We start from the raw sequence: 8,252 nt of genomic DNA on the forward strand, positions 1-8,252 counted from the left end.
AAAAGATCTGGCAGAAGAGAATTGGTTCCTGAGCCTCAGTCGCTCTGGGGAGAAGCTCAGCACCTCAGGCTGTGGTTTCACACCATGGAGAGTTCAATGACAATAGCAGCCTTAAGGGATTCACACCCTCTTCCTCAGCCTCCTGTCAACTTTTTGCAGACCTGCTCGACTGATTCAGTTCATAAAGAAAAAAAAAAGGGGGGGGAGGATTACCCTCCCTTCCAAATTTAAGCAGATGAGTTCTTGAATCTGATCATAGTCTGGCCCAAGCTCTCCAGCCCATGGAGCTGAAGGTGTAGGATGGGGATGGCCACCAATTTGGAAACCAGGGCCTTACCTTAAACTGCTGTTGAGGGTGGTTTTTCCTGCCTCCCTTCCACTCCTGTGTCTGGAAAATGGCTTGGCTGCTGCTGTCAGGCTGCCCGCAGCCCTTCCTGGAGGACAGGAGCACTCTTCCTTTCAGGCAATGTCTTCTGGCTGGACTTTGCCCTGCAAGCAAGGAAACAGAAAGCATGTATGAAATCAGAGTGGAAGCAGCATGAAAAACCGTGTTTGGAACCGCATGAAATTTCACATGCGTTTTCATCTCCAAGTTTGCCCCAGCCAGTTTGCACACGGCAGAAAACACTACCTCTTTATAATGGGTGAGTACCTACAATTTATTGGAACTGAGCTGTTGCTAAACACATGGAGTAGCGATGTATTAACACATTGTAAAAGGCCGTTTGATCACCATGGGATTCCAGATGAGCTAACAACAGAAAATAAGCCGTGATTCAGAAATGACTCATTTCAGCATTTCTCTTTGATGCAGCAGTTCAAGCAAGCCCTGTCTATGCACATTCAAATGAATTCACTGAATAGTCATTGAGCCCAGCCATGCCATGCTTACGAAGTCGTTTTTACAAAGTCTAAGTACAGTTTTTAAGTACAAAAATTGGGCAATTTCTAGCAAGCCGTGCCAATGCATGACTCTTAGTCACTCCTGCCCCCGTAGGAAGGCAACCCCTTCCTACACTTAGAACCTTCACGCCAAACACTAGTTTTTCATGATTCAAGTCCTCCAAATGCGGGGATCCTAAGAAATCACCCGCACCGTGAGTCGTGCATCTTCTGTCAGGTTGGAAACAACAGCAAATGAGGCGACGTCTCAGCGGGTCGCGTTTCCTACCGACTCGGCACGACTATAGGAAAAAAGCTTCTCCTCGTCTTCCTCCTCCTCCGCCGCCGCTCTCTGTGGCGGCCGCGAAACCTCGGCGATACTTTAGCCAGCATTGCCATCCAGCGGCACAGGGGACAAATGACAGCGGAGAGGCTCGCCGGTAGGAGCGGGGAATCTCTTGGTGGGTTTAATCACGATGCTCGGCTGGACAGGTTGGCCCAAACTTGGGCAGCAACCTAATGGCTGGATGTAATATATCATTTATTGATAGCGTGCAACACCGCTGTGTAGTACCCTCTTGCTGTTAACCAGGATGTTGCGGAGAAGGCAGTGAACATTTATTTAACATACCTAGGGGATGGTGTGTTAACTGAAGGGTACCCAGCCCACTCCAGAGAACGTCTGCCGGTGGATGCTAAATCCTGACTGTATTTGGACTCTTTTTTTCCTTGGTGTAAGTTCTCTGTGCTTTAGCAGGCAGAATTTTACTTTATCATTGTTCTATAGATTGCAGATTTGAGTATATTACTCAGATGGTCCTGCTAATGCAGTCACCTGGCTGTAAAGCTTTATTTTTTCTGAGATGCTGCTAGCCAGGATGCTCCCCCAAACCTCAAGCATTAAGTAACCAGTGTAGAAGACTACTGGTAAAATAATCTGTAAAAATATAGGGCCATTCTTTTCCCAAGAAAACTTGCAATATTTACATCAATCTGGTCTGGGCTTTGCAATGTGTGTATTGCCTACCCACTCTTCATGGCTTGGCCATGCTGCCATTTCTTGTTGCCCAGAGGGAAATTCTACAAATCATCTGGGTTGCAAAGGACCAAAGCCCAAGCTAGAGGAGGCAATGACAGTCATTTTCCACTAGCAATGTAATGAAAAAAAGCCCTAAGCCACAAAATAACTGCTTGGGCTTAAGTGATTGCATAAGAGAGTCAAAAGGACTGTTTTCTTTTTGCCTAAACCAGTTGATGGGACAGCACAGAGGTTATTTTGCAAACCCCAGTACAGCTGCTGGCCCTACATTGTGGAGCAGGTCTGGCTGCCACAGTGGAAATTGTTGCCACAGGATAGAAGGTGCTGGCTGGTGAAGGCGGAGGGACTGGCTCCTTAGGGACAGCATGGTGTCCAGCAAGATTTGCCACAAAGAGCCGATAGGCAACCCCAGTGTCTATGCAGCTGAAACCAGGGTGGAATACGTGATACTTAAGACCAGGCAGCCAACAGGAAGAGGACCACCCTCCTGATATCCCTTTGGAAGCAGTCAGGACCCAGAAGAAAGCAAGAACCTGTAGAGGCTTCAGCCACAGCTTCCCAACTGGCTACATACTTTTCCACATTGGTGTAGCATCTGCAGGATGGGTGGAAGGAAGAGAGCAAGAACCCATGTTTGCAAGGGAAAGGTAAAAGGAGGGCATTGGCAGATGGTGTGCTTTTAGACCTAATCAAGTAGGATGTAAAACACCACAGATTTCATGCTGTACACACAGCAGCATCACTAGAGCTCAGTCCCTGAGCAGGCTGGATATTAAATTGATCAAACTGGTAATGAAAGTGGGAATTACTCCATCTCAGCCGACACAAGGCAGGTGACCTTATTAAAAAATATGCCAGTGTATTTAATGGGGTAGGGCAGTTTCTCAGGGAATTCATGATTAATGTGGCTATAACTCTGGAGATCTCACAGCTAATGCCCCTGGAAGAAGTCTCACTTCCACTATGAGATGGCCCGGCTGAAATTTTTGAGATGGGACTGTCTGAATAGAAGCACATGGATTTAGCCACTATTTTCTGACAGAAAAGCCAAATCACTCAAGAACTGCTGCAGTGATTACAGAATACAGTGGCCTCATGCTGAACATGGTAAGCTGGGTATGTAAGAAACCTCAGAGCCTGCTGAGGGATGCAGTGTGCCTCTCTGTAGTCTGTTCAGGCTAACCGCTAGGAGCAACTCGAACTCCCATGCTGTTTAGTCATCACTTAATCAACAGAAGCCACTGTCCAAGACATTGACTGCACGTTTAATGTCCTGAGCAAGACCTGACTTGGAGAAACCTTGGTATCCACTTACAACCAACAGCCTGGAGACAGGCAGCTGCCTTAAGCTATAGGCACATATATGAAAAGGATGTGAAAGTGAGAAAAGCAACTGTCTATGCACATCTGAGAGGGAGCAGGAACTTAGGAGAGTCATAGCATCCCAGCACAGTGTTGTGTCCCCTGCAGGTTCTAATGCCTATGCAAGAGCAAAGGAGCAGGGCAAGCAAATGTGGCACTTTTCCTTATACCCTTCTAGCCTCTGGCTATCCTGATGGAGGCTTGTGAGATAGACACAGTTGTTGTATATCCAAGAATGGTCCTCTGCCATGAACTTGCCCAGTTACATGAATGCAGCTCACACAGAATGGAGCAAGCAGAGGTTTAGGAGTAAAGTGTCTGTTTTCTTCTACTTGCTGTAGGTGCAGGGAAAAGAGGCCTTTGTGCCCATTCTTTGCAAATAAAAAGGAGTATTGCAAAATCTAACCTAAATATAGGCTTGGGGTTCAGGCCAAGGAGCATCATCAGTGTGAACAACAGGCAAGAATCTGTAAGTAGTCCCCAAAGAGAGAAACTGAGGCAAACTGGAAGAAAAGAAAGAGATACTCGAATTTTGAGACTTCAGATTCTCAAATTGGCAGTTCAAAGCAGGATCCAGGCATGCTGCAAAAGGAAGGTCCCAGAAAGCATTGTGATTTAACCTGTCATGAGACAGAAAACCCATGCCAGGGTACCAGCTGCCAAGGTATGTATGGTAACTGGGGAACCCAATAGGAAAACCCTGGCCTGGAAGAGGCAGTTTAGTAGGAAGGGACCAGACAAGATGAGGCTGGCTGCAGGAGGAATGCAATGTTGTGCAAGACAATAGTTTACTATCCTCTTTACAACCTTCCAGTGACCCAATATGGGGAGAACAGATTGTCCCATCTTCAGTAATGCCATCAAGGTCTGTGTCTGACCCTATGGCGACTGGTGATTGCAGCCACTGCCCTTCCCGTAAGAGAGCCATAAAAAGTTTTTGCATAAGCAGTAAAACAAGGGACCAAAACATAAGCATGAGCCTCCACCTGAAGCAAAAGCAAACAGGAATGTGCTTGGCAATTTAAAATACCTAGGAGTGGAGTGCAAGGCTTTTACTGAACACTGTTCTGGGTGTCTGTACACCAGCAAAAAAGGAAAAAAAATATTGTGTTCATGGTAGGAAGATGACAATTTAAAGCACAAGTTTGGGGCTTAGGCAGTGTGAGGCAGATGGCTCACCAACACAGATTGCTTTGTCCAGACTGTTGGTTATACAAAGAGGAGACCTTGCCATACAGTAAAGCCTCCAAAGGGAAAATGAGGCAACAGAAGCTGAAAGTCCAAACCTTAACGAAAACATTGTTCTTTAGGCTACAAAGTGTGCCATTTCTGCTGGTGGGAAGAAAACTGCAGCTGCATGGCACTGGCCAACTCCTTCCCAGTCTGACAGCCAGCATTTGTCACTTGTCACGCGTTATGTCTGCCAGTTATGTCTGTCATTACTCTGTCATACTAAGAACCTGGCAGGCTTTAATGGTCATGGATGTCTAACATTATCTCCCTAGCACACCTGGAGTGCAGTGTGATGGGAACACTTTCAGTCCCAAAAACCCTTTGGGAGACTCCGGAGCCCCACAAACCAAGTGGCACCTCACCCCTGCTTACAACTTGGTGGGGTGGGAAAGAGACTTTTTCAAGCAAGTCCTGGCTTGGTTCTACCTAAATCTAGTAAGTCTGCCCCGGGTAGGAAGACATTCAGTACAAAGGAAGCATACCTACCATAGCCATCTGAAAGAGGATCCTGATAATTCTCTGAAAGAACACTAAGCAGAGAGATGGAACAGGCATCAAGCTGATTAGTCTTATGATGCGAAAAGACACGAGAGGTGAAATACCTGTCAATAGGTAAACAGTTACAAATTAATCATTTATTAAATGATTTTTCTTAACACATAGGATGAATCATCAAAGTATCATACAAATGCTTTTCCTTCTAGATCTGTCCAGGACTATTCTGAGCTTACCCAAATTGCAGTGCTAATGGTAATTAGCAGAGATAAGCATATTTGTAAATGATGGCAAAATACTTTTGTTGCAGTTCCTAAATGTAATAGGATCCCCAGCCCATTTGCAGCCAAGGTAGGTGATACTGTAATATAGACAATCACAGGAAAGAAAGTTGGAAAAAACCTAGAAAATTACCAGAAAATTGCCAGTCCAGACCAGTATGACCTGCAAAACTGCTGAAAAAGCTACACCTTACCTGCTTCTGAAAAGCATTAGTAGGAAAATTCCAGCCTTTCCAGACAATCTAATTCACATTTAACTGTTTATCACTACAAAGCTTCCTTGATGTCTGATCTTCACCTCTCCTGATGTTATCTAAGATGATCAGTTCTTGTCCTACACACAGAGAACAGGGAGAATCAGCTACTCCCTTCCTATTTGCACCAGGATTTGCTTCTGGCTTTCTCTTTTTTACATATTTAAAGACTCTCTACCTATTTTTTTAAATTACAAAATAACCATATGTGTATTTCAGTTATTCCTGACGGAAGATCCCTATGGGCACTCCACTCATTTCACACCTGGCATTCCATACTAGTTATATTGCCAGAATAAAGAGCACAATAATGCTAAATGATTAGTGGAGTCATTAGAAATAAAAGGAGTGATTCACAGGTCCACTCTCTGGACTAGTCAGTCACCTGTACCAGCAGGCAAGGATGTGGCCACCTTGCATAGCAGAGCAGGTCACTCCTAACCTTGGCCACACAGGGACCAATTGGACTTCAAAGACGCTGCCCTGGTGTCTTCCTAAGGGTCTGACACCACCTGCCACACTTCAACAGCTGAGGGGAACACCTTGGGTTTGTGTTCATAAAGTTAGCAAGTGCCCATATGATTGCAAAATCCAATGTAAGCTACCTTTGGACACCTCTCCAGGGCAAATAATAGCTGCATGTGTACATTTGTACTTCACTGTACATTAATCTGTAATAAGAGAACAGACCTCTCTCAGTGCCTTGACTACACCAGTGTCACCTATAAAATCCAGACATATTTAACAGAAGAAAACCAGCTTTGCCACCACAGCCTGCCTGTCCTCTATTAGGACATGTTTAATTATGTCTTGCTTTTTCTGCGCAGGAGGATAAATGAGCTGGGAAGAGAACGCCGTGCTGTTGCTCCTGAGCAGCTGATGAGGAGTAGTTTGCACAGAGATGAGTACATGTCCCCGTTGGAAATTAATTGGAGAAGGGAGTAGTAGAGTGCTCTGCTTTGGACCAGTAGCAAATCTGGCTTGCAAAATGCACTCTGCTAGAGACCAGGCAATGTTTCTGTTCCTAAAACATTTATAGCTAAAAGACTACCACAAATTCAGACAAGCAATGAAATTCCTGCAGTGTAAGAAGCTCTGCATCTGGAGCTTGAGAGAACCACAAGACAAAAGGGGATGAGATGCTGTATTGTCTGGCCCCTGCTATTTGTGCAGACAGATGTGCTCACTGACTGCATACCATCAGATTACTGGATGATTTTACTGGACCATGTGAGCTGAGCTAGCATTTGACTTCATGTGTCATTTCATCTCTCCTCCCATTTGCTGCCTGTGCCACTGCCTTGTGACTGTCCGGTGTCAGTCTGTCTGCCTGGGAACTCTTGTTTAAGGTAGGCTTGTGTTTCCTTCTCTTTGAATAGTTAGATTATGGCTGTCTGGGAAGTGCAGGAATAGCAGGGGCTGCTCTGAACAGGACAAAAAGCAGGTGCAGAGGAGAAGAGATAGGAATAAACTTTAACTGCTCCTGCATTCAGACTTTGCTTTCTCCTTCCCTTTGTTAGACAGTGCATATATACCTTCCAGCTCAGGCAGGGCATGTGAGTAAAGCACGTGTTAGAGAAGATTGCTGCCAGGCAGGGCTACTCTGAGAGAAGAGTTTAGGGAGACAGTGGACATTGCACAACATCCCAGAGCAGCACAAGACCAAAGAAGTTCCATCTTGTTGTGAGGAGGTGTGAGGGATGAGGAGATCCTTTACTTAGGCACAAAACAGTGGGCTGTGGCTGCCTGCACTTCCTAATCAGAAAAACTACACTGAGGAGAAATAGTTTGCTCGCAACAGCTTCGCTGTGATTTTAACATTCATGCCAATGCAGATTGACAGCTTTGCATGTGAGGGTCACAAAAAAGAATGTCATGATACAGATGGTTTAGTCCTAACAATAGAATAGAAAATGCCAAGTGACTCCAAATAGACAGGAAATGCATGATATTTGTCACTACTGACTGAGGCCAAACAAGAACAGAAAACTAACACGCAAAGCCTGTGCATCTTGCTTTTTAAGTTAGCTAACAAATTAGCTGAAAACAATTATCTATATTTATTAAGGCAAGAAGCAGTTTACTGAGTATGAACTATATTTCTAAGATAATATCTTTGTGGTCTGGAAAGGTCTGTTCCAATTTATCCACAGGGAAGCCATTTCAATCGCCAGTCCTACTGGGGAGTGTGTTTCCACTACAGGAGCCACACCTGTAATGTTGACAGAATGTAGAGAAACATGCTCCTCCCATGTTATAGCCAGAATTACTACAATGCATGTCCAGGGAACAATAGAAAGGAGCAGCACTGCAAGCATCAGTTTTAGTTCTACCAGCACAGACTCGTTTTATGCAGCCTCTGTCAAATAGCATGGTAAATTTGATCTGCTGTTATCATTTTGTCCATTAACTCTGTTTTTGCTTCCAAAATATGCTGAGGTCCAACATAATCCACAACAGCAGAAGCCATGGGCATCACAAGGTCTCCTGACACCTTGCTGCTTTTACACAGACATTTGACATAATATAGTTCAGATTTACATCTCAATTTGGTGCTACTTGCATCTGAAATTCAGGTGAGTCTGTAAAATAGACACTTCACTAATATCCGAGAGTTTTTCCATTGAGGTGGCTCATGTGAATTTTATGCTCTGTTTCTTTGTTTCACTGATTTTTTTTTGTTGTTTTTTTTTTCCCCTCCCCCCC

The sequence above is a fragment of the Nestor notabilis genome, unplaced genomic scaffold (genome assembly GCF_000696875.1).
Source record: "Nestor notabilis isolate BGI_N333 unplaced genomic scaffold, ASM69687v1 scaffold5375, whole genome shotgun sequence".
Lineage (NCBI taxonomy): Eukaryota > Metazoa > Chordata > Aves > Psittaciformes > Psittacidae > Nestor > Nestor notabilis.